The sequence below is a fragment of the Euprymna scolopes genome, unplaced genomic scaffold, assembly GCF_053919585.1.
Source record: "Euprymna scolopes isolate OS-2025 unplaced genomic scaffold, ASM5391958v1 sca7, whole genome shotgun sequence".
Classification (NCBI taxonomy): Eukaryota; Metazoa; Mollusca; class Cephalopoda; order Sepiida; family Sepiolidae; genus Euprymna; species Euprymna scolopes.
This window is the reverse complement of record NW_027633768.1, coordinates 423,145-450,585: the sequence shown is the minus strand read 5'-3', so window position 1 is coordinate 450,585 and position 27,441 is coordinate 423,145. Positions and strand designations below refer to the sequence as shown.

The 27,441-nt window shown below is 53.6% G+C and overlaps 34 non-coding genes and 2 pseudogenes across 34 annotated transcripts; all 36 read right to left on the bottom strand.

The window, feature by feature from the left end:
• Positions 1 to 218: 218 nt before the first annotated feature.
• LOC145276046 (U2 spliceosomal RNA) lies at positions 219 to 419 on the bottom strand. Its single transcript, XR_013867792.1, has one exon. It is a non-coding gene; the product is annotated as a U2 spliceosomal RNA (small nuclear RNA).
• Positions 420 to 784: 365 nt separating this feature from the next.
• On the bottom strand, positions 785 to 985 carry LOC145276045 (U2 spliceosomal RNA). The gene has a single exon (XR_013867791.1). It is a non-coding gene; the product is annotated as a U2 spliceosomal RNA (small nuclear RNA).
• Positions 986 to 1,350: 365 nt separating this feature from the next.
• On the bottom strand, positions 1,351 to 1,551 carry LOC145276044 (U2 spliceosomal RNA). The gene has a single exon (XR_013867790.1). It is a non-coding gene; the product is annotated as a U2 spliceosomal RNA (small nuclear RNA).
• A 365-nt stretch (positions 1,552 to 1,916) lies between these two features.
• Positions 1,917 to 2,117, bottom strand: LOC145276043 (U2 spliceosomal RNA). Its single transcript, XR_013867789.1, has one exon. It is a non-coding gene; the product is annotated as a U2 spliceosomal RNA (small nuclear RNA).
• A 365-nt stretch (positions 2,118 to 2,482) lies between these two features.
• On the bottom strand, positions 2,483 to 2,683 carry LOC145276041 (U2 spliceosomal RNA). Its single transcript, XR_013867788.1, has one exon. It is a non-coding gene; the product is annotated as a U2 spliceosomal RNA (small nuclear RNA).
• A 365-nt stretch (positions 2,684 to 3,048) lies between these two features.
• Positions 3,049 to 3,249, bottom strand: LOC145276040 (U2 spliceosomal RNA). The gene has a single exon (XR_013867787.1). It is a non-coding gene; the product is annotated as a U2 spliceosomal RNA (small nuclear RNA).
• Positions 3,250 to 3,614: 365 nt separating this feature from the next.
• Positions 3,615 to 3,822, bottom strand: LOC145275526 (U2 spliceosomal RNA; annotated as a pseudogene).
• A 7,500-nt stretch (positions 3,823 to 11,322) lies between these two features.
• LOC145275556 (U2 spliceosomal RNA) lies at positions 11,323 to 11,480 on the bottom strand (annotated as a pseudogene).
• A 365-nt stretch (positions 11,481 to 11,845) lies between these two features.
• On the bottom strand, positions 11,846 to 12,046 carry LOC145276039 (U2 spliceosomal RNA). The gene has a single exon (XR_013867786.1). It is a non-coding gene; the product is annotated as a U2 spliceosomal RNA (small nuclear RNA).
• Positions 12,047 to 12,411: 365 nt separating this feature from the next.
• Positions 12,412 to 12,612, bottom strand: LOC145276038 (U2 spliceosomal RNA). The gene has a single exon (XR_013867785.1). It is a non-coding gene; the product is annotated as a U2 spliceosomal RNA (small nuclear RNA).
• Positions 12,613 to 12,977: 365 nt separating this feature from the next.
• LOC145276037 (U2 spliceosomal RNA) lies at positions 12,978 to 13,178 on the bottom strand. The gene has a single exon (XR_013867784.1). It is a non-coding gene; the product is annotated as a U2 spliceosomal RNA (small nuclear RNA).
• A 365-nt stretch (positions 13,179 to 13,543) lies between these two features.
• On the bottom strand, positions 13,544 to 13,744 carry LOC145276036 (U2 spliceosomal RNA). Its single transcript, XR_013867783.1, has one exon. It is a non-coding gene; the product is annotated as a U2 spliceosomal RNA (small nuclear RNA).
• Positions 13,745 to 14,109: 365 nt separating this feature from the next.
• LOC145276034 (U2 spliceosomal RNA) lies at positions 14,110 to 14,310 on the bottom strand. The gene has a single exon (XR_013867781.1). It is a non-coding gene; the product is annotated as a U2 spliceosomal RNA (small nuclear RNA).
• A 365-nt stretch (positions 14,311 to 14,675) lies between these two features.
• LOC145276033 (U2 spliceosomal RNA) lies at positions 14,676 to 14,876 on the bottom strand. Its single transcript, XR_013867780.1, has one exon. It is a non-coding gene; the product is annotated as a U2 spliceosomal RNA (small nuclear RNA).
• A 365-nt stretch (positions 14,877 to 15,241) lies between these two features.
• LOC145276032 (U2 spliceosomal RNA) lies at positions 15,242 to 15,442 on the bottom strand. Its single transcript, XR_013867779.1, has one exon. It is a non-coding gene; the product is annotated as a U2 spliceosomal RNA (small nuclear RNA).
• A 365-nt stretch (positions 15,443 to 15,807) lies between these two features.
• On the bottom strand, positions 15,808 to 16,008 carry LOC145276030 (U2 spliceosomal RNA). The gene has a single exon (XR_013867778.1). It is a non-coding gene; the product is annotated as a U2 spliceosomal RNA (small nuclear RNA).
• A 365-nt stretch (positions 16,009 to 16,373) lies between these two features.
• On the bottom strand, positions 16,374 to 16,574 carry LOC145276029 (U2 spliceosomal RNA). Its single transcript, XR_013867777.1, has one exon. It is a non-coding gene; the product is annotated as a U2 spliceosomal RNA (small nuclear RNA).
• Positions 16,575 to 16,939: 365 nt separating this feature from the next.
• LOC145276027 (U2 spliceosomal RNA) lies at positions 16,940 to 17,140 on the bottom strand. Its single transcript, XR_013867775.1, has one exon. It is a non-coding gene; the product is annotated as a U2 spliceosomal RNA (small nuclear RNA).
• Positions 17,141 to 17,505: 365 nt separating this feature from the next.
• LOC145276026 (U2 spliceosomal RNA) lies at positions 17,506 to 17,706 on the bottom strand. Its single transcript, XR_013867774.1, has one exon. It is a non-coding gene; the product is annotated as a U2 spliceosomal RNA (small nuclear RNA).
• Positions 17,707 to 18,071: 365 nt separating this feature from the next.
• Positions 18,072 to 18,272, bottom strand: LOC145276025 (U2 spliceosomal RNA). Its single transcript, XR_013867773.1, has one exon. It is a non-coding gene; the product is annotated as a U2 spliceosomal RNA (small nuclear RNA).
• A 365-nt stretch (positions 18,273 to 18,637) lies between these two features.
• Positions 18,638 to 18,838, bottom strand: LOC145276024 (U2 spliceosomal RNA). Its single transcript, XR_013867772.1, has one exon. It is a non-coding gene; the product is annotated as a U2 spliceosomal RNA (small nuclear RNA).
• Positions 18,839 to 19,203: 365 nt separating this feature from the next.
• LOC145276023 (U2 spliceosomal RNA) lies at positions 19,204 to 19,404 on the bottom strand. Its single transcript, XR_013867771.1, has one exon. It is a non-coding gene; the product is annotated as a U2 spliceosomal RNA (small nuclear RNA).
• A 365-nt stretch (positions 19,405 to 19,769) lies between these two features.
• LOC145276021 (U2 spliceosomal RNA) lies at positions 19,770 to 19,970 on the bottom strand. The gene has a single exon (XR_013867769.1). It is a non-coding gene; the product is annotated as a U2 spliceosomal RNA (small nuclear RNA).
• Positions 19,971 to 20,335: 365 nt separating this feature from the next.
• Positions 20,336 to 20,536, bottom strand: LOC145276019 (U2 spliceosomal RNA). Its single transcript, XR_013867768.1, has one exon. It is a non-coding gene; the product is annotated as a U2 spliceosomal RNA (small nuclear RNA).
• Positions 20,537 to 20,901: 365 nt separating this feature from the next.
• On the bottom strand, positions 20,902 to 21,102 carry LOC145276018 (U2 spliceosomal RNA). The gene has a single exon (XR_013867767.1). It is a non-coding gene; the product is annotated as a U2 spliceosomal RNA (small nuclear RNA).
• Positions 21,103 to 21,467: 365 nt separating this feature from the next.
• On the bottom strand, positions 21,468 to 21,668 carry LOC145276017 (U2 spliceosomal RNA). The gene has a single exon (XR_013867766.1). It is a non-coding gene; the product is annotated as a U2 spliceosomal RNA (small nuclear RNA).
• A 365-nt stretch (positions 21,669 to 22,033) lies between these two features.
• On the bottom strand, positions 22,034 to 22,234 carry LOC145276016 (U2 spliceosomal RNA). Its single transcript, XR_013867765.1, has one exon. It is a non-coding gene; the product is annotated as a U2 spliceosomal RNA (small nuclear RNA).
• Positions 22,235 to 22,599: 365 nt separating this feature from the next.
• Positions 22,600 to 22,800, bottom strand: LOC145276015 (U2 spliceosomal RNA). The gene has a single exon (XR_013867764.1). It is a non-coding gene; the product is annotated as a U2 spliceosomal RNA (small nuclear RNA).
• Positions 22,801 to 23,165: 365 nt separating this feature from the next.
• Positions 23,166 to 23,366, bottom strand: LOC145276013 (U2 spliceosomal RNA). Its single transcript, XR_013867763.1, has one exon. It is a non-coding gene; the product is annotated as a U2 spliceosomal RNA (small nuclear RNA).
• A 365-nt stretch (positions 23,367 to 23,731) lies between these two features.
• Positions 23,732 to 23,932, bottom strand: LOC145276012 (U2 spliceosomal RNA). The gene has a single exon (XR_013867762.1). It is a non-coding gene; the product is annotated as a U2 spliceosomal RNA (small nuclear RNA).
• Positions 23,933 to 24,297: 365 nt separating this feature from the next.
• On the bottom strand, positions 24,298 to 24,498 carry LOC145276011 (U2 spliceosomal RNA). Its single transcript, XR_013867761.1, has one exon. It is a non-coding gene; the product is annotated as a U2 spliceosomal RNA (small nuclear RNA).
• Positions 24,499 to 24,863: 365 nt separating this feature from the next.
• On the bottom strand, positions 24,864 to 25,064 carry LOC145276010 (U2 spliceosomal RNA). Its single transcript, XR_013867760.1, has one exon. It is a non-coding gene; the product is annotated as a U2 spliceosomal RNA (small nuclear RNA).
• Positions 25,065 to 25,429: 365 nt separating this feature from the next.
• On the bottom strand, positions 25,430 to 25,630 carry LOC145276007 (U2 spliceosomal RNA). The gene has a single exon (XR_013867758.1). It is a non-coding gene; the product is annotated as a U2 spliceosomal RNA (small nuclear RNA).
• A 365-nt stretch (positions 25,631 to 25,995) lies between these two features.
• On the bottom strand, positions 25,996 to 26,196 carry LOC145276006 (U2 spliceosomal RNA). Its single transcript, XR_013867757.1, has one exon. It is a non-coding gene; the product is annotated as a U2 spliceosomal RNA (small nuclear RNA).
• A 364-nt stretch (positions 26,197 to 26,560) lies between these two features.
• LOC145276005 (U2 spliceosomal RNA) lies at positions 26,561 to 26,761 on the bottom strand. The gene has a single exon (XR_013867756.1). It is a non-coding gene; the product is annotated as a U2 spliceosomal RNA (small nuclear RNA).
• A 364-nt stretch (positions 26,762 to 27,125) lies between these two features.
• Positions 27,126 to 27,325, bottom strand: LOC145275512 (U2 spliceosomal RNA). The gene has a single exon (XR_013867333.1). It is a non-coding gene; the product is annotated as a U2 spliceosomal RNA (small nuclear RNA).
• Between the last annotated feature and the right edge of the window lie 116 nt (positions 27,326 to 27,441).

Sequence of the window (27,441 nt, the reverse complement as noted above, 5' to 3'; positions counted from 1 at the left end):
CCCGCCTCCGTCCTCCAGCTAATGAGACCAACGAACGGTCCAGCCGAGCGGACCGGACCGAAAGCGAACGAAACCAAAGCAAGCAACAACTAAACAAACAACTAAGTAAAGGGAAGTAAGTACCAACAAAGTAGTTTAGTTTAGTAGTAAGATCAAAGTAGTAGTCAGTCTGTTTTTGGGATTGCGTTTTCTGACTCTTTCCCGAGCGAGCTGGGGTCAGAATCGGGGCTGTTAACTCCTGGAGGCAGTGCAATACCAGGCCAACCCGTGGAGAAGGGGGAGCAAGCTCCTAACCCTTGACCGAGTTCCAAAAATCAGTTTAATATCGTGATCCCTCCATGCGAGGGACCTATCAGATATTAAGCTGATAAGAACAGATACTACACTTTGATCTTAGCCAGAAGAGGCCGAGAAGCGATAAAGGGGCTCCCTCCGGGGCCGGGGTCGTCAGTGGACCGGTCCGGGCGGCAAAGGTTGCGGGCAGAGCGACAACGACCCCCCTACCCCCGGCCCCTCTCTACTAGTGGAAGCGTCGATCGCAGGCAGCGGCCAAGGAGGGCCGCCCGCCCGCCTCCGTCCTCCAGCTAATGAGACCAACGAACGGTCCAGCCGAGCGGACCGGACCGAAAGCGAACGAAACCAAAGCAAGCAACAACTAAACAAACAACTAAGTAAAGGGAAGTAAGTACCAACAAAGTAGTTTAGTTTAGTAGTAAGATCAAAGTAGTAGTCAGTCTGTTTTTGGGATTGCGTTTTCTGACTCTTTCCCGAGCGAGCTGGGGTCAGAATCGGGGCTGTTAACTCCTGGAGGCAGTGCAATACCAGGCCAACCCGTGGAGAAGGGGGAGCAAGCTCCTAACCCTTGACCGAGTTCCAAAAATCAGTTTAATATCGTGATCCCTCCATGCGAGGGACCTATCAGATATTAAGCTGATAAGAACAGATACTACACTTTGATCTTAGCCAGAAGAGGCCGAGAAGCGATAAAGGGGCTCCCTCCGGGGCCGGGGTCGTCAGTGGACCGGTCCGGGCGGCAAAGGTTGCGGGCAGAGCGACAACGACCCCCCTACCCCCGGCCCCTCTCTACTAGTGGAAGCGTCGATCGCAGGCAGCGGCCAAGGAGGGCCGCCCGCCCGCCTCCGTCCTCCAGCTAATGAGACCAACGAACGGTCCAGCCGAGCGGACCGGACCGAAAGCGAACGAAACCAAAGCAAGCAACAACTAAACAAACAACTAAGTAAAGGGAAGTAAGTACCAACAAAGTAGTTTAGTTTAGTAGTAAGATCAAAGTAGTAGTCAGTCTGTTTTTGGGATTGCGTTTTCTGACTCTTTCCCGAGCGAGCTGGGGTCAGAATCGGGGCTGTTAACTCCTGGAGGCAGTGCAATACCAGGCCAACCCGTGGAGAAGGGGGAGCAAGCTCCTAACCCTTGACCGAGTTCCAAAAATCAGTTTAATATCGTGATCCCTCCATGCGAGGGACCTATCAGATATTAAGCTGATAAGAACAGATACTACACTTTGATCTTAGCCAGAAGAGGCCGAGAAGCGATAAAGGGGCTCCCTCCGGGGCCGGGGTCGTCAGTGGACCGGTCCGGGCGGCAAAGGTTGCGGGCAGAGCGACAACGACCCCCCTACCCCCGGCCCCTCTCTACTAGTGGAAGCGTCGATCGCAGGCAGCGGCCAAGGAGGGCCGCCCGCCCGCCTCCGTCCTCCAGCTAATGAGACCAACGAACGGTCCAGCCGAGCGGACCGGACCGAAAGCGAACGAAACCAAAGCAAGCAACAACTAAACAAACAACTAAGTAAAGGGAAGTAAGTACCAACAAAGTAGTTTAGTTTAGTAGTAAGATCAAAGTAGTAGTCAGTCTGTTTTTGGGATTGCGTTTTCTGACTCTTTCCCGAGCGAGCTGGGGTCAGAATCGGGGCTGTTAACTCCTGGAGGCAGTGCAATACCAGGCCAACCCGTGGAGAAGGGGGAGCAAGCTCCTAACCCTTGACCGAGTTCCAAAAATCAGTTTAATATCGTGATCCCTCCATGCGAGGGACCTATCAGATATTAAGCTGATAAGAACAGATACTACACTTTGATCTTAGCCAGAAGAGGCCGAGAAGCGATAAAGGGGCTCCCTCCGGGGCCGGGGTCGTCAGTGGACCGGTCCGGGCGGCAAAGGTTGCGGGCAGAGCGACAACGACCCCCCTACCCCCGGCCCCTCTCTACTAGTGGAAGCGTCGATCGCAGGCAGCGGCCAAGGAGGGCCGCCCGCCCGCCTCCGTCCTCCAGCTAATGAGACCAACGAACGGTCCAGCCGAGCGGACCGGACCGAAAGCGAACGAAACCAAAGCAAGCAACAACTAAACAAACAACTAAGTAAAGGGAAGTAAGTACCAACAAAGTAGTTTAGTTTAGTAGTAAGATCAAAGTAGTAGTCAGTCTGTTTTTGGGATTGCGTTTTCTGACTCTTTCCCGAGCGAGCTGGGGTCAGAATCGGGGCTGTTAACTCCTGGAGGCAGTGCAATACCAGGCCAACCCGTGGAGAAGGGGGAGCAAGCTCCTAACCCTTGACCGAGTTCCAAAAATCAGTTTAATATCGTGATCCCTCCATGCGAGGGACCTATCAGATATTAAGCTGATAAGAACAGATACTACACTTTGATCTTAGCCAGAAGAGGCCGAGAAGCGATAAAGGGGCTCCCTCCGGGGCCGGGGTCGTCAGTGGACCGGTCCGGGCGGCAAAGGTTGCGGGCAGAGCGACAACGACCCCCCTACCCCCGGCCCCTCTCTACTAGTGGAAGCGTCGATCGCAGGCAGCGGCCAAGGAGGGCCGCCCGCCCGCCTCCGTCCTCCAGCTAATGAGACCAACGAACGGTCCAGCCGAGCGGACCGGACCGAAAGCGAACGAAACCAAAGCAAGCAACAACTAAACAAACAACTAAGTAAAGGGAAGTAAGTACCAACAAAGTAGTTTAGTTTAGTAGTAAGATCAAAGTAGTAGTCAGTCTGTTTTTGGGATTGCGTTTTCTGACTCTTTCCCGAGCGAGCTGGGGTCAGAATCGGGGCTGTTAACTCCTGGAGGCAGTGCAATACCAGGCCAACCCGTGGAGAAGGGGGAGCAAGCTCCTAACCCTTGACCGAGTTCCAAAAATCAGTTTAATATCGTGATCCCTCCATGCGAGGGACCTATCAGATATTAAGCTGATAAGAACAGATACTACACTTTGATCTTAGCCAGAAGAGGCCGAGAAGCGATAAAGGGGCTCCCTCCGGGGCCGGGGTCGTCAGTGGACCGGTCCGGGCGGCAAAGGTTGCGGGCAGAGCGACAACGACCCCCCTACCCCCGGCCCCTCTCTACTAGTGGAAGCGTCGATCGCAGGCAGCGGCCAAGGAGGGCCGCCCGCCCGCCTCCGTCCTCCAGCTAATGAGACCAACGAACGGTCCAGCCGAGCGGACCGGACCGAAAGCGAACGAAACCAAAGCAAGCAACAACTAAACAAACAACTAAGTAAAGGGAAGTAAGTACCAACAAAGTAGTTTAGTTTAGTAGTAAGATCAAAGTAGTAGTCAGTCTGTTTTTGGGATTGCGTTTTCTGACTCTTTCCCGAGCGAGCTGGGGTCAGAATCGGGGCTGTTAACTCCTGGAGGCAGTGCAATACCAGGCCAACCCGTGGAGAAGGGGGAGCAAGCTCCTAACCCTTGACCGAGTTCCAAAAATCAGTTTAATATCGTGATCCCTCCATGCGAGGGACCTATCAGATATTAAGCTGATAAGAACAGATACTACACTTTGATCTTATTTATATATTTTATTTCCGGTAAAAAGTACATATTATATTTATAAAAAATACATTTTACAAAAAACATGCAATGATTACTAAAAACAAAATTAGGCACAAGGCCCTATAAGAAATTGGGAGGGGGAGGGTACAGGGTCTTTGTGACTATTTAACATTATTAACAATGCAGACTTTGGAGTCTTACTCTTGACTGGCAACATTTACCAAAATACCTCATTCACTCTGTGGATCCTAATCTAACTAATAACCCCAGCGTTCAGTGTAAAAATAACATATTTACAATTTGCAACAAAAAACTTGTCTGTGTGTTGTGTGTGCATTTTTTTTTTTTTTTTTTTTTTTTTTTTTTTTTTTTTTTTTTTTTTTTTTTTTTTTTAAAACAAAAACAAAATAGTGTGTGTGAGTGCATTTGTTAAAAGTCCAAAAAAGTTCAAATTCATTAAAAATATGTACAGTTTGTAATTAATTGGTATAAGCACGTGGAGTGGGGCAAGCTAGTAAAAAGAGTTCAATTTAAACATAAAAAATAAAGCCTACTTGGTTTGTTAGTATTGACCCCCCTACTAATCTAACGTCTAGACCCCCCACTGTTTTCCGGGGAACCGAAAACAAGCAGGGTGATCCCTATATGGGGTTGGGGTGAAGCCTTAATAGGAGAAAAGAAAAACAGCGGAAGGAGGGGTTGATTGGTGACCTCTGAGTACTGGGGGAAAGACCAGGATTACATCCAAAATAAAAAACGGGTAATTGGGGAGTGGGTGGACTCAGAGGTTCTCTAGCACCGAAAATAATAACAGGGGCGGGATCTCGTTTATACCACCAGTCAAGAGTCTCTTTACTTGATTATGCTAAACTAAGCGGGATGGGTTCCGAAGGACCCAGCACCGCCCGTGCCATGCTCAAGGAGGGAACACGTATTGGAACTTGGCTCCTCGACGGATGCACAGACTAGTGTTGTGCACCCACCTCTTATTAAACTCCGCTCGAGGCAACCTCCTCCAATCGCATCTGATCTTTACTTTAAGCAGATGTTTAAAGTAAACGATCAGATCCCGATCTGGAACAGATATCCCTTCGCGGACCAACTTGAGGCGCGTGATCCATATCACCATGCGCGCCACTGCTAGGATCGCCAGGAAAACCATTCTTTCCTCCCTGGGGAACGGCGGCTCCATGTTGTAAACAAAATATCCTTCGTCGAGTTCGAGCGGGCACTCGGCATCGATGCGGGCCGTTACCCCTTCGACGTATTCCAATAGGGCCTGGATCCGGCTGCAACTAAAAAACGCATGCCCGAGGGTCTCGAGCTTGTGTTCGTCGCAGCGCGGGCACCAGGCACTTGTATGTTGTTTGTACTTGCTGAATTCGTCGAAGAGGGGCAGTGCTTTTCGGACCAGTCGCCAGGTCAGGGAAAATTCAGAGTTTGTCAAAAAATCCCGACCCGGCGCCCAACTCCATTGAGAGCGGATAACCTCCATCGACCAACCTAACCGCCTACAAAGAGGATCCTTCGCGGTACCCACCACTAACTCCCGATAAAGGCTCTTTCTAGGCTGTTCGAGGACACTGGTCCCCGGCAATGCTCTAAGTGCGGTCCGGCATTCGGCAAAGAACTTGTGCTCCCCCCTCGGTTTACGACGACCTTCTACCGAGGGGTCAGGTTTGAGATTGGGAAACGAGTTCTCAACCACAGGGACCCATGGAGCGTTCTCCTCTAGCGAACGGCTCAGGAAAGCCAATCTCTCAGCGCTTCTATGACACGAGAGACTGGGCTGACCCAGGCCTCCCTCACTCGGACTTTGGACACAGACCTCTCTGCACACATAGTGCTTACCCTCGTCCCACAGCAGTGAGTCGAGGCACCCTTGTAAGCGGGTTAGGCGTTGTGCAGGGAGAGGAAGTACAGACAAACGGTAAAGGATGAGCGGAAAGACGTATGTAGCACACGCCTCCGCCCGACCCTTCAAGGACAATTTCCTTCGAATCCAAGTCTTGACCGACGATTTGACCTTGCCATATACTTCCGACCAGTTTTTCTCCAGCTGAAGTCCCGGTCCAAACCAGACACCGAGAATACGGACCGGTCCATCGGTCCAGCTGAAGATGCCTGGAAGCGAGTTTACCCCGGTCCAGGCTCCCAACCGCAGGCCGACAGACTTGCTGCGGTTGAAGACGGCCCCTGTGACTTTTTCGTATCGAGCGAGCGCCTCGACCACCGCTTGAACGTCCGTGGGGCAAGACACGAACACGGTGACGTCATCGGCGAACGCGGAAACCCTGGCTCGTGTGCCTCCAGGGAGGGCTATTCCGCGCAGGACTGGTGTAGCCGCCTCGTCCCTTAACTTGCGAAGGAGGGGTTCCAACGCCAGGACGTACAAAAGAGGCGACAGCGGACAACCCTGACGCACCGACCGGGAGACGGCGAAAGACTCCGACAGCTTACCGTTGATCTGCACCGCTACCGCCGGCCTATCATACAGGACAAAGATCCACTTGCGGAAGTCCGGATTAAATCCGGCGGCCTCTAAAACAGATCCCAGGAACCGATGGTCGACCCTATCGAACGCCTTGGACTGATCCAAACTGATCAGCGCGGCTTCCGTGTCGTCTTCTGTTCCCTCTATGATCGAGCGAATCAAATGAAGATTGTCTTGAATCGATCTCCCCTTCACAGCATAAGTCTGGTCGGGTTCGATCAAGTCAGCGATGACAACCTGCAAGCGATTCGCAAGAATCTTTGCCAAAATCTTTAACTCTGTGTTTAGCAGAGTCAAGGGCCTAAAGTCATCAAAGTTTTCCACCCCACCATGCCGTTGACCTTTCCTCAGCAATGTGATCACTCCCTTGGTCACCTGTCCAGGGATGGATCCCTGGGCAAACCAATGGTTGAACATATCCTTCAGAATAGGGACCAACATGGGCGACAGCCTCAAGTAAAATTCGTAGGGCAAACCATCAAGCCCCGGGGACTTGTTGTAGCCGACCTGCTTCAACGCAGTAATGACCTCATGTTCCGTAACAAGACCATCACAGCTAGCCGCTCGAGCCGCCGAGAGGCGGGGCGAGTCAGCCAAATAGCTGCCAAACTCATCGACCCTGAGTCCGGGTAGTTGGGTGAAGCGCTCCGATAGATGCTTCCGAAACCCCCCGCAAATCTCCCGCGTCGATACCAGAGCGTGTCCTTCCAGGTTATACACTTTCCGAATGTACCCGTCCGAACCGCGTCTTAGAGCAGCCTTACGCTCAACAGCGTCAACATTAACAGCTTCGTTAGAGACTTTCATTAACCTAGCCCTAACTACCTGACCTTCGTACCGCTCGCTAGCCAAGCGGTTGAGATCTTGTTTAGCTAGTGCTAACTCTAGGGGATCCCCCCCTTCCACCGCCCGGGTCAGCTTATCCTCTAAGCGCTTCTTTGCCTCAGCCTTATCTAACGCGAGGCGTTGGCTATACTTGACAGAGAAGCGCCTAATTTTGGCCTTAAGGCTAACCCACCACTTACTCCCTGTAACCGCCCCCACTAAAGCCCGCTGAATTAATTCAGTAACCTTCGACCGGTAGTCCTCCAGCTCCAACAAGGTGCTGTTGAACTTCCAGTATCCGGCTAGTTTAGGCCTAGCACTTAAGTTCAAACGGGCCATAACGAGTTTATGGTCCGAGTGTCCTAGCAAGTGGAACGTGGGGCACGATAGAAAGTCTACGTCGCCTCTTCTAACTAACATCCGATCCAAGTAAGTACTCGGATGGGAAGGCACTACGGAATGCCACGTCCACATCTCCCGCCCCGGGTAATCCAGACGAAATCTGTCGACGAGGTCGCACGAAGCCATCAGGTCAGACAGACTGTTGTCATACCACACCGACCCGCTAGCCCCCCCGACCTTATCTATATTGGGATCAAGGATTGCATTCCAATCACCCATTAACACTAACCGTTCCGGATCCACTAAGTAGCCCTCCAACCGTCGAAAAAAGGATACCCTCTCTCCATGAGAATTAGGAGCATAAACAGCGACAATCCGAAAAACACTGCAATTAATGGCAACATCAACAACGACCGCCCGCCCGTCCTCGCCTGCGTGAACAACATTCACCGACGCTGACAGGGTGCGATTCACTAGCAAGGAGATTCCACGACTATAAGTATTGCCATATGCTGAGTAGACATCGTAATCGTTTACCAGCACCTGACAATCCTCGTCACAAACAAAGTGGGTCTCCTGAATAGCGGCAATATCTACCTTAAGGGACACCAAGTCTCTAACAACGCGCGAGGCCTTGCTTCGACACCTGATGCCCCTCACATTAAAAGTGGCCAAGTTCAAAGACATGTTCACTTACCTTAAGCAGTGTCACAGACGGGTCTGAAATCCTTGGCAGACAGGATATGGTAGGCCTGACCAAGGCTTCCGGTGAGTAAGTCTTCTCCGGGCTGACCATCCTTGGCCACGCCTCCGACATCCAGGGGAAAGATTAATTTTAGTGCCCTGTATAGTGATGGGTGGACATAGATGGGAGTCCTTCCTTCGCATTTCACTGCTAATTTTAGCAGCGAAGGGTGGTCCATATCAATTATTTTTTGGCCTTGTATGGCCTCCTTAGCTGCTTCCAACATTGACCACAGGGATTCTGTCCGTGCGTCTTTATTTTTTCGCACAAAGGTGGTCAACATTGGAGCGTCTGGAAATTGAGTGGGATCGGTGACATTGTTACAACCAATGTACACCAAATCCCTCAGTTTATTGTGTTGAGTCTTCTGCTTGCCCTTCAACTCATGGGCTGCTGGCAGACGACTCGTTTCACACAGTCTCTTTCCGGGTAGAAAGGGGAGTTTCTTGGTTCGCTCCGTGCGAACCGGTGCTTCCTCCTTCTCGGATGGTGTAGGAGGCGGAGGGAGAGCAGGGGTTGAGTTGGGTGTTGGGGATGGTTGTGAGTCTCTGGGGGATGAGGATTGGGTGGAGGTTGATTGCTTTGGCTGTGCGGGGGATGGTAGGTTGGGGGATTCAGCCTCGGCTTTTTTGAAAAAGTCTTTCTCAGGGGGTGTGGGGTTCCCCTTTGTCTTCCTGCTCTTTTTCCTCCTTGACTTTCTCGACACCTCGTCTAAAGATGCCTCAGTTGCTGGGTTGGTCTCTTCCTCGGACACCACCTCCTCCTCCTCTGACTCTTGTAACTTCCTTTTGGTCGAGGAGAGAGGAGTCTCCGTGTCCATGGGGGCTGGCTTCTCAGTTTGGTCTACGGTCCCCGTCCGTTTGGGCTTGCTTTTCCCATTCCTTCTGGTGACCGTTGACCATTCACCCTCTGTTGTGGTTGCTGGTGCAGACGTCGCGGGAGCGGCTGTGACCGTGGCCGAGGGCTGGGAGCTTCCTGCGGCCGAGGGTTGGGAGCTTCCTGCGGCCTTGGTAGCTGGTCTTGATGGTGGCTTCTTTGGACAGTCACGGGCCATATGTCCCTGCTTCTGGCAGTGCCAGCAATGTGGTTTCCTGCCTTCCACTATTATTGACAGGGTCCATTTTCCGAACTTTAGCAACGCTGGAACCCTGTCAAATTCGGCTCTTTCCAGCACCATAGTCAATTTATAGTCCCCGGTCATGACATTGCGCTGACCGCGGACTGGGGACACAGTTTCCACGTCTCCGTACTGGCTCATAATAGCCCCCAGCTGTTTGGCCTCCAAATGGCACGGGACGTTCAATATGGAGACGTTCGTCCTCCTTTTATTCATGTACTCTGGCTGGAGCTTGATGTTTCGCCAGCTCAGGTACGTCTTGGACAGGCGGATTGCCTCTTCTTTGGTAGGCAGCAGGATGTCCCACATGGCGAAGCTCCTGCGACAGATGTAGCTGGCCGGGATGTTTAAGGCCATCAACATCTCCACCATGACATCTTTGTTGACACCGGCTAATCCCCTGGTCTTTAGATTGGATGTGACCAGGGAGAGGACTCTATTCTGGAGCTCTTCGACTTGTCCCGGCAGGGGAATGATGTTGATCCCCTCCGTATACTGCTTGTAAGTATCCTTGAACAGAGTCCTGTAGTCCTCCGGTGTCATTTGGTTTTCTTTCCTAGGGCCCCAAGCCGCTGCCTCGTTCGCCTGGGGTTTTGATGGTCCCGGGCACGGAGTGTCTGACTTGGTCCCTTTGGCCTGTTGTTGTTGTTGCTGCTGCTGCTGCTGCTGCTGCTGCATCGGCTGGGCCTGTCGTTTGGTTGATGTTGCATTTAGAGTCGGCCATTCCTCCGTCTTTTCCGCTTGGGAAGGCTTCCTCTTCTTGTTGGGCGTCTGCGGACTGGGTGATTCTGCCGCTGGCGCCTTGGTTTTGGAGTCAGGGGCTTTGCCGAGTGATGGTAGCTCAGCCCCACATACTCCTATAGAGCTATCCTCCGTGGGTGCGTTATGGTTGTCCGGCACCTGTTCCACCTGGAATAGCCTTTTGAGGGACGTGATGGTGTTATCGATGAGCGCCTTTGTTCTTCGATTGGCGTCATCTTCGTCCTCTTCTTCTTCTTCCCCCTGGGCCGGGGAGTTGACTTCTTGGGGGGTTTGAGGACTTGGTGTCCTTCTTGGAGTCCCGGTGACACTTGTCTTCACCGGCTTTTGCTCTGCAGTTGTCACCGTGGACGCCTCTTCTTTAGCTCCCCCTTTTGGGAGATTTTTGTCCTTTAGGGGAGCTTCATCTCTTGAACTGGAAACGACCTGCGAGGATCGAGACATGGTGGCCTCCGTCGTTTGTGGTTCGTGGGCCTCATGACTCTTTCCCTCGCTTGTCGCCTCTTCCTTCTTTTCGGGCTGGGAGTGCCCTTTTTGGGGAGCAGGATCTGGGGTCGCCGCGGGCTGCGGCCCTACCCCACCCATGGTGTCCAAGGTCGCCGCGGGCTGCGGCCCTACCTTGCCTTCCATTTCCTCTTCGTCGGCCCGGGGCCGGGATTTTACTCCCTTTTCCGGGGATTTAGTTGGGGGAACGTTGCTCCGCATTTGGGGTGATGATCCCCGCCTGCTCGGCATCGTGGGGGCGTTGGTCGCTGACGCAGACCAGACCTGGGAGGGAGGAAAAATAAAACAGTCTGGGGGACAAAGGGATGGAGGGGGTGGCCAGGGGCGAAGAGAGAAAGTGGTTTGACCTCCCCTCGCGGGGAAGTCGGGTTAGTCAGCTCGATCCCCCCTTGCGGGGGGAGAGCAGAGAAGAAAGACGCAGTGGTGGCTAGCGGGTCAGAGTGCCGCGTCGCAATTAAGAGGAGAGAGGGAAAGGCATCTTTGCCCAGAGAGAAGGCAAAAACGAAGGTATTAACCCCAAAAAACCCTTCCCACAAACGACCCCAACAGGAAGCGATAAAGAGACCCGGTCTGCTCGATCCAACGGGAGAGCAGCGAAGGAAGACAAAAGACTAGCGGGTCAAAGTGCCGCTAGTTAATTAAGAGTGAGAATTAGACATTCCTCCCAGAGAGAGGGAGAAAAGAAGAACTTAAAACTACTTAAATCTAAAACTTAAAACTAAAACCTTAGACTATGCTGAAGGTCCTGACTCCCCAAAGGAGGGGGTCTGGTCCTTGCAGACGTGAACAAATGCCTTGAACCTGGCTCAAGAGCCCGGTGGCAGATCCCTTCTCAGACAATTGGAAAGAGCAAAAGTTTCGTAAGCTGAAGAACAGATACTACACTTTGATCTTAGCCAGAAGAGGCCGAGAAGCGATAAAGGGGCTCCCTCCGGGGCCGGGGTCGTCAGTGGACCGGTCCGGGCGGCAAAGGTTGCGGGCAGAGCGACAACGACCCCCCTACCCCCGGCCCCTCTCTACTAGTGGAAGCGTCGATCGCAGGCAGCGGCCAAGGAGGGCCGCCCGCCCGCCTCCGTCCTCCAGCTAATGAGACCAACGAACGGTCCAGCCGAGCGGACCGGACCGAAAGCGAACGAAACCAAAGCAAGCAACAACTAAACAAACAACTAAGTAAAGGGAAGTAAGTACCAACAAAGTAGTTTAGTTTAGTAGTAAGATCAAAGTAGTAGTCAGTCTGTTTTTGGGATTGCGTTTTCTGACTCTTTCCCGAGCGAGCTGGGGTCAGAATCGGGGCTGTTAACTCCTGGAGGCAGTGCAATACCAGGCCAACCCGTGGAGAAGGGGGAGCAAGCTCCTAACCCTTGACCGAGTTCCAAAAATCAGTTTAATATCGTGATCCCTCCATGCGAGGGACCTATCAGATATTAAGCTGATAAGAACAGATACTACACTTTGATCTTAGCCAGAAGAGGCCGAGAAGCGATAAAGGGGCTCCCTCCGGGGCCGGGGTCGTCAGTGGACCGGTCCGGGCGGCAAAGGTTGCGGGCAGAGCGACAACGACCCCCCTACCCCCGGCCCCTCTCTACTAGTGGAAGCGTCGATCGCAGGCAGCGGCCAAGGAGGGCCGCCCGCCCGCCTCCGTCCTCCAGCTAATGAGACCAACGAACGGTCCAGCCGAGCGGACCGGACCGAAAGCGAACGAAACCAAAGCAAGCAACAACTAAACAAACAACTAAGTAAAGGGAAGTAAGTACCAACAAAGTAGTTTAGTTTAGTAGTAAGATCAAAGTAGTAGTCAGTCTGTTTTTGGGATTGCGTTTTCTGACTCTTTCCCGAGCGAGCTGGGGTCAGAATCGGGGCTGTTAACTCCTGGAGGCAGTGCAATACCAGGCCAACCCGTGGAGAAGGGGGAGCAAGCTCCTAACCCTTGACCGAGTTCCAAAAATCAGTTTAATATCGTGATCCCTCCATGCGAGGGACCTATCAGATATTAAGCTGATAAGAACAGATACTACACTTTGATCTTAGCCAGAAGAGGCCGAGAAGCGATAAAGGGGCTCCCTCCGGGGCCGGGGTCGTCAGTGGACCGGTCCGGGCGGCAAAGGTTGCGGGCAGAGCGACAACGACCCCCCTACCCCCGGCCCCTCTCTACTAGTGGAAGCGTCGATCGCAGGCAGCGGCCAAGGAGGGCCGCCCGCCCGCCTCCGTCCTCCAGCTAATGAGACCAACGAACGGTCCAGCCGAGCGGACCGGACCGAAAGCGAACGAAACCAAAGCAAGCAACAACTAAACAAACAACTAAGTAAAGGGAAGTAAGTACCAACAAAGTAGTTTAGTTTAGTAGTAAGATCAAAGTAGTAGTCAGTCTGTTTTTGGGATTGCGTTTTCTGACTCTTTCCCGAGCGAGCTGGGGTCAGAATCGGGGCTGTTAACTCCTGGAGGCAGTGCAATACCAGGCCAACCCGTGGAGAAGGGGGAGCAAGCTCCTAACCCTTGACCGAGTTCCAAAAATCAGTTTAATATCGTGATCCCTCCATGCGAGGGACCTATCAGATATTAAGCTGATAAGAACAGATACTACACTTTGATCTTAGCCAGAAGAGGCCGAGAAGCGATAAAGGGGCTCCCTCCGGGGCCGGGGTCGTCAGTGGACCGGTCCGGGCGGCAAAGGTTGCGGGCAGAGCGACAACGACCCCCCTACCCCCGGCCCCTCTCTACTAGTGGAAGCGTCGATCGCAGGCAGCGGCCAAGGAGGGCCGCCCGCCCGCCTCCGTCCTCCAGCTAATGAGACCAACGAACGGTCCAGCCGAGCGGACCGGACCGAAAGCGAACGAAACCAAAGCAAGCAACAACTAAACAAACAACTAAGTAAAGGGAAGTAAGTACCAACAAAGTAGTTTAGTTTAGTAGTAAGATCAAAGTAGTAGTCAGTCTGTTTTTGGGATTGCGTTTTCTGACTCTTTCCCGAGCGAGCTGGGGTCAGAATCGGGGCTGTTAACTCCTGGAGGCAGTGCAATACCAGGCCAACCCGTGGAGAAGGGGGAGCAAGCTCCTAACCCTTGACCGAGTTCCAAAAATCAGTTTAATATCGTGATCCCTCCATGCGAGGGACCTATCAGATATTAAGCTGATAAGAACAGATACTACACTTTGATCTTAGCCAGAAGAGGCCGAGAAGCGATAAAGGGGCTCCCTCCGGGGCCGGGGTCGTCAGTGGACCGGTCCGGGCGGCAAAGGTTGCGGGCAGAGCGACAACGACCCCCCTACCCCCGGCCCCTCTCTACTAGTGGAAGCGTCGATCGCAGGCAGCGGCCAAGGAGGGCCGCCCGCCCGCCTCCGTCCTCCAGCTAATGAGACCAACGAACGGTCCAGCCGAGCGGACCGGACCGAAAGCGAACGAAACCAAAGCAAGCAACAACTAAACAAACAACTAAGTAAAGGGAAGTAAGTACCAACAAAGTAGTTTAGTTTAGTAGTAAGATCAAAGTAGTAGTCAGTCTGTTTTTGGGATTGCGTTTTCTGACTCTTTCCCGAGCGAGCTGGGGTCAGAATCGGGGCTGTTAACTCCTGGAGGCAGTGCAATACCAGGCCAACCCGTGGAGAAGGGGGAGCAAGCTCCTAACCCTTGACCGAGTTCCAAAAATCAGTTTAATATCGTGATCCCTCCATGCGAGGGACCTATCAGATATTAAGCTGATAAGAACAGATACTACACTTTGATCTTAGCCAGAAGAGGCCGAGAAGCGATAAAGGGGCTCCCTCCGGGGCCGGGGTCGTCAGTGGACCGGTCCGGGCGGCAAAGGTTGCGGGCAGAGCGACAACGACCCCCCTACCCCCGGCCCCTCTCTACTAGTGGAAGCGTCGATCGCAGGCAGCGGCCAAGGAGGGCCGCCCGCCCGCCTCCGTCCTCCAGCTAATGAGACCAACGAACGGTCCAGCCGAGCGGACCGGACCGAAAGCGAACGAAACCAAAGCAAGCAACAACTAAACAAACAACTAAGTAAAGGGAAGTAAGTACCAACAAAGTAGTTTAGTTTAGTAGTAAGATCAAAGTAGTAGTCAGTCTGTTTTTGGGATTGCGTTTTCTGACTCTTTCCCGAGCGAGCTGGGGTCAGAATCGGGGCTGTTAACTCCTGGAGGCAGTGCAATACCAGGCCAACCCGTGGAGAAGGGGGAGCAAGCTCCTAACCCTTGACCGAGTTCCAAAAATCAGTTTAATATCGTGATCCCTCCATGCGAGGGACCTATCAGATATTAAGCTGATAAGAACAGATACTACACTTTGATCTTAGCCAGAAGAGGCCGAGAAGCGATAAAGGGGCTCCCTCCGGGGCCGGGGTCGTCAGTGGACCGGTCCGGGCGGCAAAGGTTGCGGGCAGAGCGACAACGACCCCCCTACCCCCGGCCCCTCTCTACTAGTGGAAGCGTCGATCGCAGGCAGCGGCCAAGGAGGGCCGCCCGCCCGCCTCCGTCCTCCAGCTAATGAGACCAACGAACGGTCCAGCCGAGCGGACCGGACCGAAAGCGAACGAAACCAAAGCAAGCAACAACTAAACAAACAACTAAGTAAAGGGAAGTAAGTACCAACAAAGTAGTTTAGTTTAGTAGTAAGATCAAAGTAGTAGTCAGTCTGTTTTTGGGATTGCGTTTTCTGACTCTTTCCCGAGCGAGCTGGGGTCAGAATCGGGGCTGTTAACTCCTGGAGGCAGTGCAATACCAGGCCAACCCGTGGAGAAGGGGGAGCAAGCTCCTAACCCTTGACCGAGTTCCAAAAATCAGTTTAATATCGTGATCCCTCCATGCGAGGGACCTATCAGATATTAAGCTGATAAGAACAGATACTACACTTTGATCTTAGCCAGAAGAGGCCGAGAAGCGATAAAGGGGCTCCCTCCGGGGCCGGGGTCGTCAGTGGACCGGTCCGGGCGGCAAAGGTTGCGGGCAGAGCGACAACGACCCCCCTACCCCCGGCCCCTCTCTACTAGTGGAAGCGTCGATCGCAGGCAGCGGCCAAGGAGGGCCGCCCGCCCGCCTCCGTCCTCCAGCTAATGAGACCAACGAACGGTCCAGCCGAGCGGACCGGACCGAAAGCGAACGAAACCAAAGCAAGCAACAACTAAACAAACAACTAAGTAAAGGGAAGTAAGTACCAACAAAGTAGTTTAGTTTAGTAGTAAGATCAAAGTAGTAGTCAGTCTGTTTTTGGGATTGCGTTTTCTGACTCTTTCCCGAGCGAGCTGGGGTCAGAATCGGGGCTGTTAACTCCTGGAGGCAGTGCAATACCAGGCCAACCCGTGGAGAAGGGGGAGCAAGCTCCTAACCCTTGACCGAGTTCCAAAAATCAGTTTAATATCGTGATCCCTCCATGCGAGGGACCTATCAGATATTAAGCTGATAAGAACAGATACTACACTTTGATCTTAGCCAGAAGAGGCCGAGAAGCGATAAAGGGGCTCCCTCCGGGGCCGGGGTCGTCAGTGGACCGGTCCGGGCGGCAAAGGTTGCGGGCAGAGCGACAACGACCCCCCTACCCCCGGCCCCTCTCTACTAGTGGAAGCGTCGATCGCAGGCAGCGGCCAAGGAGGGCCGCCCGCCCGCCTCCGTCCTCCAGCTAATGAGACCAACGAACGGTCCAGCCGAGCGGACCGGACCGAAAGCGAACGAAACCAAAGCAAGCAACAACTAAACAAACAACTAAGTAAAGGGAAGTAAGTACCAACAAAGTAGTTTAGTTTAGTAGTAAGATCAAAGTAGTAGTCAGTCTGTTTTTGGGATTGCGTTTTCTGACTCTTTCCCGAGCGAGCTGGGGTCAGAATCGGGGCTGTTAACTCCTGGAGGCAGTGCAATACCAGGCCAACCCGTGGAGAAGGGGGAGCAAGCTCCTAACCCTTGACCGAGTTCCAAAAATCAGTTTAATATCGTGATCCCTCCATGCGAGGGACCTATCAGATATTAAGCTGATAAGAACAGATACTACACTTTGATCTTAGCCAGAAGAGGCCGAGAAGCGATAAAGGGGCTCCCTCCGGGGCCGGGGTCGTCAGTGGACCGGTCCGGGCGGCAAAGGTTGCGGGCAGAGCGACAACGACCCCCCTACCCCCGGCCCCTCTCTACTAGTGGAAGCGTCGATCGCAGGCAGCGGCCAAGGAGGGCCGCCCGCCCGCCTCCGTCCTCCAGCTAATGAGACCAACGAACGGTCCAGCCGAGCGGACCGGACCGAAAGCGAACGAAACCAAAGCAAGCAACAACTAAACAAACAACTAAGTAAAGGGAAGTAAGTACCAACAAAGTAGTTTAGTTTAGTAGTAAGATCAAAGTAGTAGTCAGTCTGTTTTTGGGATTGCGTTTTCTGACTCTTTCCCGAGCGAGCTGGGGTCAGAATCGGGGCTGTTAACTCCTGGAGGCAGTGCAATACCAGGCCAACCCGTGGAGAAGGGGGAGCAAGCTCCTAACCCTTGACCGAGTTCCAAAAATCAGTTTAATATCGTGATCCCTCCATGCGAGGGACCTATCAGATATTAAGCTGATAAGAACAGATACTACACTTTGATCTTAGCCAGAAGAGGCCGAGAAGCGATAAAGGGGCTCCCTCCGGGGCCGGGGTCGTCAGTGGACCGGTCCGGGCGGCAAAGGTTGCGGGCAGAGCGACAACGACCCCCCTACCCCCGGCCCCTCTCTACTAGTGGAAGCGTCGATCGCAGGCAGCGGCCAAGGAGGGCCGCCCGCCCGCCTCCGTCCTCCAGCTAATGAGACCAACGAACGGTCCAGCCGAGCGGACCGGACCGAAAGCGAACGAAACCAAAGCAAGCAACAACTAAACAAACAACTAAGTAAAGGGAAGTAAGTACCAACAAAGTAGTTTAGTTTAGTAGTAAGATCAAAGTAGTAGTCAGTCTGTTTTTGGGATTGCGTTTTCTGACTCTTTCCCGAGCGAGCTGGGGTCAGAATCGGGGCTGTTAACTCCTGGAGGCAGTGCAATACCAGGCCAACCCGTGGAGAAGGGGGAGCAAGCTCCTAACCCTTGACCGAGTTCCAAAAATCAGTTTAATATCGTGATCCCTCCATGCGAGGGACCTATCAGATATTAAGCTGATAAGAACAGATACTACACTTTGATCTTAGCCAGAAGAGGCCGAGAAGCGATAAAGGGGCTCCCTCCGGGGCCGGGGTCGTCAGTGGACCGGTCCGGGCGGCAAAGGTTGCGGGCAGAGCGACAACGACCCCCCTACCCCCGGCCCCTCTCTACTAGTGGAAGCGTCGATCGCAGGCAGCGGCCAAGGAGGGCCGCCCGCCCGCCTCCGTCCTCCAGCTAATGAGACCAACGAACGGTCCAGCCGAGCGGACCGGACCGAAAGCGAACGAAACCAAAGCAAGCAACAACTAAACAAACAACTAAGTAAAGGGAAGTAAGTACCAACAAAGTAGTTTAGTTTAGTAGTAAGATCAAAGTAGTAGTCAGTCTGTTTTTGGGATTGCGTTTTCTGACTCTTTCCCGAGCGAGCTGGGGTCAGAATCGGGGCTGTTAACTCCTGGAGGCAGTGCAATACCAGGCCAACCCGTGGAGAAGGGGGAGCAAGCTCCTAACCCTTGACCGAGTTCCAAAAATCAGTTTAATATCGTGATCCCTCCATGCGAGGGACCTATCAGATATTAAGCTGATAAGAACAGATACTACACTTTGATCTTAGCCAGAAGAGGCCGAGAAGCGATAAAGGGGCTCCCTCCGGGGCCGGGGTCGTCAGTGGACCGGTCCGGGCGGCAAAGGTTGCGGGCAGAGCGACAACGACCCCCCTACCCCCGGCCCCTCTCTACTAGTGGAAGCGTCGATCGCAGGCAGCGGCCAAGGAGGGCCGCCCGCCCGCCTCCGTCCTCCAGCTAATGAGACCAACGAACGGTCCAGCCGAGCGGACCGGACCGAAAGCGAACGAAACCAAAGCAAGCAACAACTAAACAAACAACTAAGTAAAGGGAAGTAAGTACCAACAAAGTAGTTTAGTTTAGTAGTAAGATCAAAGTAGTAGTCAGTCTGTTTTTGGGATTGCGTTTTCTGACTCTTTCCCGAGCGAGCTGGGGTCAGAATCGGGGCTGTTAACTCCTGGAGGCAGTGCAATACCAGGCCAACCCGTGGAGAAGGGGGAGCAAGCTCCTAACCCTTGACCGAGTTCCAAAAATCAGTTTAATATCGTGATCCCTCCATGCGAGGGACCTATCAGATATTAAGCTGATAAGAACAGATACTACACTTTGATCTTAGCCAGAAGAGGCCGAGAAGCGATAAAGGGGCTCCCTCCGGGGCCGGGGTCGTCAGTGGACCGGTCCGGGCGGCAAAGGTTGCGGGCAGAGCGACAACGACCCCCCTACCCCCGGCCCCTCTCTACTAGTGGAAGCGTCGATCGCAGGCAGCGGCCAAGGAGGGCCGCCCGCCCGCCTCCGTCCTCCAGCTAATGAGACCAACGAACGGTCCAGCCGAGCGGACCGGACCGAAAGCGAACGAAACCAAAGCAAGCAACAACTAAACAAACAACTAAGTAAAGGGAAGTAAGTACCAACAAAGTAGTTTAGTTTAGTAGTAAGATCAAAGTAGTAGTCAGTCTGTTTTTGGGATTGCGTTTTCTGACTCTTTCCCGAGCGAGCTGGGGTCAGAATCGGGGCTGTTAACTCCTGGAGGCAGTGCAATACCAGGCCAACCCGTGGAGAAGGGGGAGCAAGCTCCTAACCCTTGACCGAGTTCCAAAAATCAGTTTAATATCGTGATCCCTCCATGCGAGGGACCTATCAGATATTAAGCTGATAAGAACAGATACTACACTTTGATCTTAGCCAGAAGAGGCCGAGAAGCGATAAAGGGGCTCCCTCCGGGGCCGGGGTCGTCAGTGGACCGGTCCGGGCGGCAAAGGTTGCGGGCAGAGCGACAACGACCCCCCTACCCCCGGCCCCTCTCTACTAGTGGAAGCGTCGATCGCAGGCAGCGGCCAAGGAGGGCCGCCCGCCCGCCTCCGTCCTCCAGCTAATGAGACCAACGAACGGTCCAGCCGAGCGGACCGGACCGAAAGCGAACGAAACCAAAGCAAGCAACAACTAAACAAACAACTAAGTAAAGGGAAGTAAGTACCAACAAAGTAGTTTAGTTTAGTAGTAAGATCAAAGTAGTAGTCAGTCTGTTTTTGGGATTGCGTTTTCTGACTCTTTCCCGAGCGAGCTGGGGTCAGAATCGGGGCTGTTAACTCCTGGAGGCAGTGCAATACCAGGCCAACCCGTGGAGAAGGGGGAGCAAGCTCCTAACCCTTGACCGAGTTCCAAAAATCAGTTTAATATCGTGATCCCTCCATGCGAGGGACCTATCAGATATTAAGCTGATAAGAACAGATACTACACTTTGATCTTAGCCAGAAGAGGCCGAGAAGCGATAAAGGGGCTCCCTCCGGGGCCGGGGTCGTCAGTGGACCGGTCCGGGCGGCAAAGGTTGCGGGCAGAGCGACAACGACCCCCCTACCCCCGGCCCCTCTCTACTAGTGGAAGCGTCGATCGCAGGCAGCGGCCAAGGAGGGCCGCCCGCCCGCCTCCGTCCTCCAGCTAATGAGACCAACGAACGGTCCAGCCGAGCGGACCGGACCGAAAGCGAACGAAACCAAAGCAAGCAACAACTAAACAAACAACTAAGTAAAGGGAAGTAAGTACCAACAAAGTAGTTTAGTTTAGTAGTAAGATCAAAGTAGTAGTCAGTCTGTTTTTGGGATTGCGTTTTCTGACTCTTTCCCGAGCGAGCTGGGGTCAGAATCGGGGCTGTTAACTCCTGGAGGCAGTGCAATACCAGGCCAACCCGTGGAGAAGGGGGAGCAAGCTCCTAACCCTTGACCGAGTTCCAAAAATCAGTTTAATATCGTGATCCCTCCATGCGAGGGACCTATCAGATATTAAGCTGATAAGAACAGATACTACACTTTGATCTTAGCCAGAAGAGGCCGAGAAGCGATAAAGGGGCTCCCTCCGGGGCCGGGGTCGTCAGTGGACCGGTCCGGGCGGCAAAGGTTGCGGGCAGAGCGACAACGACCCCCCTACCCCCGGCCCCTCTCTACTAGTGGAAGCGTCGATCGCAGGCAGCGGCCAAGGAGGGCCGCCCGCCCGCCTCCGTCCTCCAGCTAATGAGACCAACGAACGGTCCAGCCGAGCGGACCGGACCGAAAGCGAACGAAACCAAAGCAAGCAACAACTAAACAAACAACTAAGTAAAGGGAAGTAAGTACCAACAAAGTAGTTTAGTTTAGTAGTAAGATCAAAGTAGTAGTCAGTCTGTTTTTGGGATTGCGTTTTCTGACTCTTTCCCGAGCGAGCTGGGGTCAGAATCGGGGCTGTTAACTCCTGGAGGCAGTGCAATACCAGGCCAACCCGTGGAGAAGGGGGAGCAAGCTCCTAACCCTTGACCGAGTTCCAAAAATCAGTTTAATATCGTGATCCCTCCATGCGAGGGACCTATCAGATATTAAGCTGATAAGAACAGATACTACACTTTGATCTTAGCCAGAAGAGGCCGAGAAGCGATAAAGGGGCTCCCTCCGGGGCCGGGGTCGTCAGTGGACCGGTCCGGGCGGCAAAGGTTGCGGGCAGAGCGACAACGACCCCCCTACCCCCGGCCCCTCTCTACTAGTGGAAGCGTCGATCGCAGGCAGCGGCCAAGGAGGGCCGCCCGCCCGCCTCCGTCCTCCAGCTAATGAGACCAACGAACGGTCCAGCCGAGCGGACCGGACCGAAAGCGAACGAAACCAAAGCAAGCAACAACTAAACAAACAACTAAGTAAAGGGAAGTAAGTACCAACAAAGTAGTTTAGTTTAGTAGTAAGATCAAAGTAGTAGTCAGTCTGTTTTTGGGATTGCGTTTTCTGACTCTTTCCCGAGCGAGCTGGGGTCAGAATCGGGGCTGTTAACTCCTGGAGGCAGTGCAATACCAGGCCAACCCGTGGAGAAGGGGGAGCAAGCTCCTAACCCTTGACCGAGTTCCAAAAATCAGTTTAATATCGTGATCCCTCCATGCGAGGGACCTATCAGATATTAAGCTGATAAGAACAGATACTACACTTTGATCTTAGCCAGAAGAGGCCGAGAAGCGATAAAGGGGCTCCCTCCGGGGCCGGGGTCGTCAGTGGACCGGTCCGGGCGGCAAAGGTTGCGGGCAGAGCGACAACGACCCCCCTACCCCCGGCCCCTCTCTACTAGTGGAAGCGTCGATCGCAGGCAGCGGCCAAGGAGGGCCGCCCGCCCGCCTCCGTCCTCCAGCTAATGAGACCAACGAACGGTCCAGCCGAGCGGACCGGACCGAAAGCGAACGAAACCAAAGCAAGCAACAACTAAACAAACAACTAAGTAAAGGGAAGTAAGTACCAACAAAGTAGTTTAGTTTAGTAGTAAGATCAAAGTAGTAGTCAGTCTGTTTTTGGGATTGCGTTTTCTGACTCTTTCCCGAGCGAGCTGGGGTCAGAATCGGGGCTGTTAACTCCTGGAGGCAGTGCAATACCAGGCCAACCCGTGGAGAAGGGGGAGCAAGCTCCTAACCCTTGACCGAGTTCCAAAAATCAGTTTAATATCGTGATCCCTCCATGCGAGGGACCTATCAGATATTAAGCTGATAAGAACAGATACTACACTTTGATCTTAGCCAGAAGAGGCCGAGAAGCGATAAAGGGGCTCCCTCCGGGGCCGGGGTCGTCAGTGGACCGGTCCGGGCGGCAAAGGTTGCGGGCAGAGCGACAACGACCCCCCTACCCCCGGCCCCTCTCTACTAGTGGAAGCGTCGATCGCAGGCAGCGGCCAAGGAGGGCCGCCCGCCCGCCTCCGTCCTCCAGCTAATGAGACCAACGAACGGTCCAGCCGAGCGGACCGGACCGAAAGCGAACGAAACCAAAGCAAGCAACAACTAAACAAACAACTAAGTAAAGGGAAGTAAGTACCAACAAAGTAGTTTAGTTTAGTAGTAAGATCAAAGTAGTAGTCAGTCTGTTTTTGGGATTGCGTTTTCTGACTCTTTCCCGAGCGAGCTGGGGTCAGAATCGGGGCTGTTAACTCCTGGAGGCAGTGCAATACCAGGCCAACCCGTGGAGAAGGGGGAGCAAGCTCCTAACCCTTGACCGAGTTCCAAAAATCAGTTTAATATCGTGATCCCTCCATGCGAGGGACCTATCAGATATTAAGCTGATAAGAACAGATACTACACTTTGATCTTAGCCAGAAGAGGCCGAGAAGCGATAAAGGGGCTCCCTCCGGGGCCGGGGTCGTCAGTGGACCGGTCCGGGCGGCAAAGGTTGCGGGCAGAGCGACAACGACCCCCCTACCCCCGGCCCCTCTCTACTAGTGGAAGCGTCGATCGCAGGCAGCGGCCAAGGAGGGCCGCCCGCCCGCCTCCGTCCTCCAGCTAATGAGACCAACGAACGGTCCAGCCGAGCGGACCGGACCGAAAGCGAACGAAACCAAAGCAAGCAACAACTAAACAAACAACTAAGTAAAGGGAAGTAAGTACCAACAAAGTAGTTTAGTTTAGTAGTAAGATCAAAGTAGTAGTCAGTCTGTTTTTGGGATTGCGTTTTCTGACTCTTTCCCGAGCGAGCTGGGGTCAGAATCGGGGCTGTTAACTCCTGGAGGCAGTGCAATACCAGGCCAACCCGTGGAGAAGGGGGAGCAAGCTCCTAACCCTTGACCGAGTTCCAAAAATCAGTTTAATATCGTGATCCCTCCATGCGAGGGACCTATCAGATATTAAGCTGATAAGAACAGATACTACACTTTGATCTTAGCCAGAAGAGGCCGAGAAGCGATAAAGGGGCTCCCTCCGGGGCCGGGGTCGTCAGTGGACCGGTCCGGGCGGCAAAGGTTGCGGGCAGAGCGACAACGACCCCCCTACCCCCGGCCCCTCTCTACTAGTGGAAGCGTCGATCGCAGGCAGCGGCCAAGGAGGGCCGCCCGCCCGCCTCCGTCCTCCAGCTAATGAGACCAACGAACGGTCCAGCCGAGCGGACCGGACCGAAAGCGAACGAAACCAAAGCAAGCAACAACTAAACAAACAACTAAGTAAAGGGAAGTAAGTACCAACAAAGTAGTTTAGTTTAGTAGTAAGATCAAAGTAGTAGTCAGTCTGTTTTTGGGATTGCGTTTTCTGACTCTTTCCCGAGCGAGCTGGGGTCAGAATCGGGGCTGTTAACTCCTGGAGGCAGTGCAATACCAGGCCAACCCGTGGAGAAGGGGGAGCAAGCTCCTAACCCTTGACCGAGTTCCAAAAATCAGTTTAATATCGTGATCCCTCCATGCGAGGGACCTATCAGATATTAAGCTGATAAGAACAGATACTACACTTTGATCTTAGCCAGAAGAGGCCGAGAAGCGATAAAGGGGCTCCCTCCGGGGCCGGGGTCGTCAGTGGACCGGTCCGGGCGGCAAAGGTTGCGGGCAGAGCGACAACGACCCCCCTACCCCCGGCCCCTCTCTACTAGTGGAAGCGTCGATCGCAGGCAGCGGCCAAGGAGGGCCGCCCGCCCGCCTCCGTCCTCCAGCTAATGAGACCAACGAACGGTCCAGCCGAGCGGACCGGACCGAAAGCGAACGAAACCAAAGCAAGCAACAACTAAACAAACAACTAAGTAAAGGGAAGTAAGTACCAACAAAGTAGTTTAGTTTAGTAGTAAGATCAAAGTAGTAGTCAGTCTGTTTTTGGGATTGCGTTTTCTGACTCTTTCCCGAGCGAGCTGGGGTCAGAATCGGGGCTGTTAACTCCTGGAGGCAGTGCAATACCAGGCCAACCCGTGGAGAAGGGGGAGCAAGCTCCTAACCCTTGACCGAGTTCCAAAAATCAGTTTAATATCGTGATCCCTCCATGCGAGGGACCTATCAGATATTAAGCTGATAAGAACAGATACTACACTTTGATCTTAGCCAGAAGAGGCCGAGAAGCGATAAAGGGGCTCCCTCCGGGGCCGGGGTCGTCAGTGGACCGGTCCGGGCGGCAAAGGTTGCGGGCAGAGCGACAACGACCCCCCTACCCCCGGCCCCTCTCTACTAGTGGAAGCGTCGATCGCAGGCAGCGGCCAAGGAGGGCCGCCCGCCCGCCTCCGTCCTCCAGCTAATGAGACCAACGAACGGTCCAGCCGAGCGGACCGGACCGAAAGCGAACGAAACCAAAGCAAGCAACAACTAAACAAACAACTAAGTAAAGGGAAGTAAGTACCAACAAAGTAGTTTAGTTTAGTAGTAAGATCAAAGTAGTAGTCAGTCTGTTTTTGGGATTGCGTTTTCTGACTCTTTCCCGAGCGAGCTGGGGTCAGAATCGGGGCTGTTAACTCCTGGAGGCAGTGCAATACCAGGCCAACCCGTGGAGAAGGGGGAGCAAGCTCCTAACCCTTGACCGAGTTCCAAAAATCAGTTTAATATCGTGATCCCTCCATGCGAGGGACCTATCAGATATTAAGCTGATAAGAACAGATACTACACTTTGATCTTAGCCAGAAGAGGCCGAGAAGCGATAAAGGGGCTCCCTCCGGGGCCGGGGTCGTCAGTGGACCGGTCCGGGCGGCAAAGGTTGCGGGCAGAGCGACAACGACCCCCCTACCCCCGGCCCCTCTCTACTAGTGGAAGCGTCGATCGCAGGCAGCGGCCAAGGAGGGCCGCCCGCCCGCCTCCGTCCTCCAGCTAATGAGACCAACGAACGGTCCAGCCGAGCGGACCGGACCGAAAGCGAACGAAACCAAAGCAAGCAACAACTAAACAAACAACTAAGTAAAGGGAAGTAAGTACCAACAAAGTAGTTTAGTTTAGTAGTAAGATCAAAGTAGTAGTCAGTCTGTTTTTGGGATTGCGTTTTCTGACTCTTTCCCGAGCGAGCTGGGGTCAGAATCGGGGCTGTTAACTCCTGGAGGCAGTGCAATACCAGGCCAACCCGTGGAGAAGGGGGAGCAAGCTCCTAACCCTTGACCGAGTTCCAAAAATCAGTTTAATATCGTGATCCCTCCATGCGAGGGACCTATCAGATATTAAGCTGATAAGAACAGATACTACACTTTGATCTTAGCCAGAAGAGGCCGAGAAGCGATAAAGGGGCTCCCTCCGGGGCCGGGGTCGTCAGTGGACCGGTCCGGGCGGCAAAGGTTGCGGGCAGAGCGACAACGACCCCCCTACCCCCGGCCCCTCTCTACTAGTGGAAGCGTCGATCGCAGGCAGCGGCCAAGGAGGGCCGCCCGCCCGCCTCCGTCCTCCAGCTAATGAGACCAACGAACGGTCCAGCCGAGCGGACCGGACCGAAAGCGAACGAAACCAAAGCAAGCAACAACTAAACAAACAACTAAGTAAAGGGAAGTAAGTACCAACAAAGTAGTTTAGTTTAGTAGTAAGATCAAAGTAGTAGTCAGTCTGTTTTTGGGATTGCGTTTTCTGACTCTTTCCCGAGCGAGCTGGGGTCAGAATCGGGGCTGTTAACTCCTGGAGGCAGTGCAATACCAGGCCAACCCGTGGAGAAGGGGGAGCAAGCTCCTAACCCTTGACCGAGTTCCAAAAATCAGTTTAATATCGTGATCCCTCCATGCGAGGGACCTATCAGATATTAAGCTGATAAGAACAGATACTACACTTTGATCTTAGCCAGAAGAGGCCGAGAAGCGATAAAGGGCTCCCTCCGGGGCCGGGGTCGTCAGTGGACCGGTCCGGGCGGCAAAGGTTGCGGGCAGAGCGACAACGACCCCCCTACCCCCGGCCCCTCTCTACTAGTGGAAGCGTCGATCGCAGGCAGCGGCCAAGGAGGGCCGCCCGCCCGCCTCCGTCCTCCAGCTAATGAGACCAACGAACGGTCCAGCCGAGCGGACCGGACCGAAAGCGAACGAAACCAAAGCAAGCAACAACTAAACAAACAACTAAGTAAAGGGAAGTAAGTACCAACAAAGTAGTTTAGTTTAGTAGTAAGATCAAAGTAGTAGTCAGTCTGTTTTTGGGATTGCGTTTTCTGACTCTTTCCCGAGCGAGCTGGGGTCAGAATCGGGGCTGTTAACTCCTGGAGGCAGTGCAATACCAGGCCAACCCGTGGAGAAGGGGGAGCAAGCTCCTAACCCTTGACCGAGTTCCAAAAATCAGTTTAATATCGTGATCCCTCCATGCGAGGGACCTATCAGATATTAAGCTGATAAGAACAGATACTACACTTTGATCTTAGCCAGAAGAGGCCGAGAAGCGATAAAGGGGCTCCCTCCGGGGCCGGGGTCGTCAGTGGACCGGTCCGGGCGGCAAAGGTTGCGGGCAGAGCGACAACGACCCCCCTACCCCCGGCCCCTCTCTACTAGTGGAAGCGTCGATCGCAGGCAGCGGCCAAGGAGGGCCGCCCCGCCCGCCTCCGTCCTCCAGCTAATGAGACCAACGAACGGTCCAGCCGAGCGACCGGACCGAAAGCGAACGAAACCAAAGCAAGCAACAACTAAACAAACAACTAAGTAAAGGGAAGTAAGTACCAACAAAGTAGTTTAGTTTAGTAGTAAGATCAAAGTAGTAGTCAGTCTGTTTTGGGATTGCGTTTTCTGACTCTTTCCCGAGCGAGCTGGGGTCAGAATCGGGGCTGTTAACTCCTGGAGGCAGTGCAATACCAGGCCAACCCGTGGAGAAGGGGGAGCAAGCTCCTAACCTTGACCGAGTTCCAAAAATCAGTTTAATATCGTGATCCCTCCATGCGAGGGACCTATCAGATATTAAGCTGATAAGAACAGATACTACACTTTGATCTTAGCCAGAAGAGGCCGAGAAGCGATAAAGGGGCTCCCTCCGGGGCCGGGGTCGTCAGTGGACCGGTCCGGGCGGCAAAGGTTGCGGGCAGAGCGACAACGACCCCCCTACCCCCGGCCCCTCTCTACTAGTGGAAGCGTCG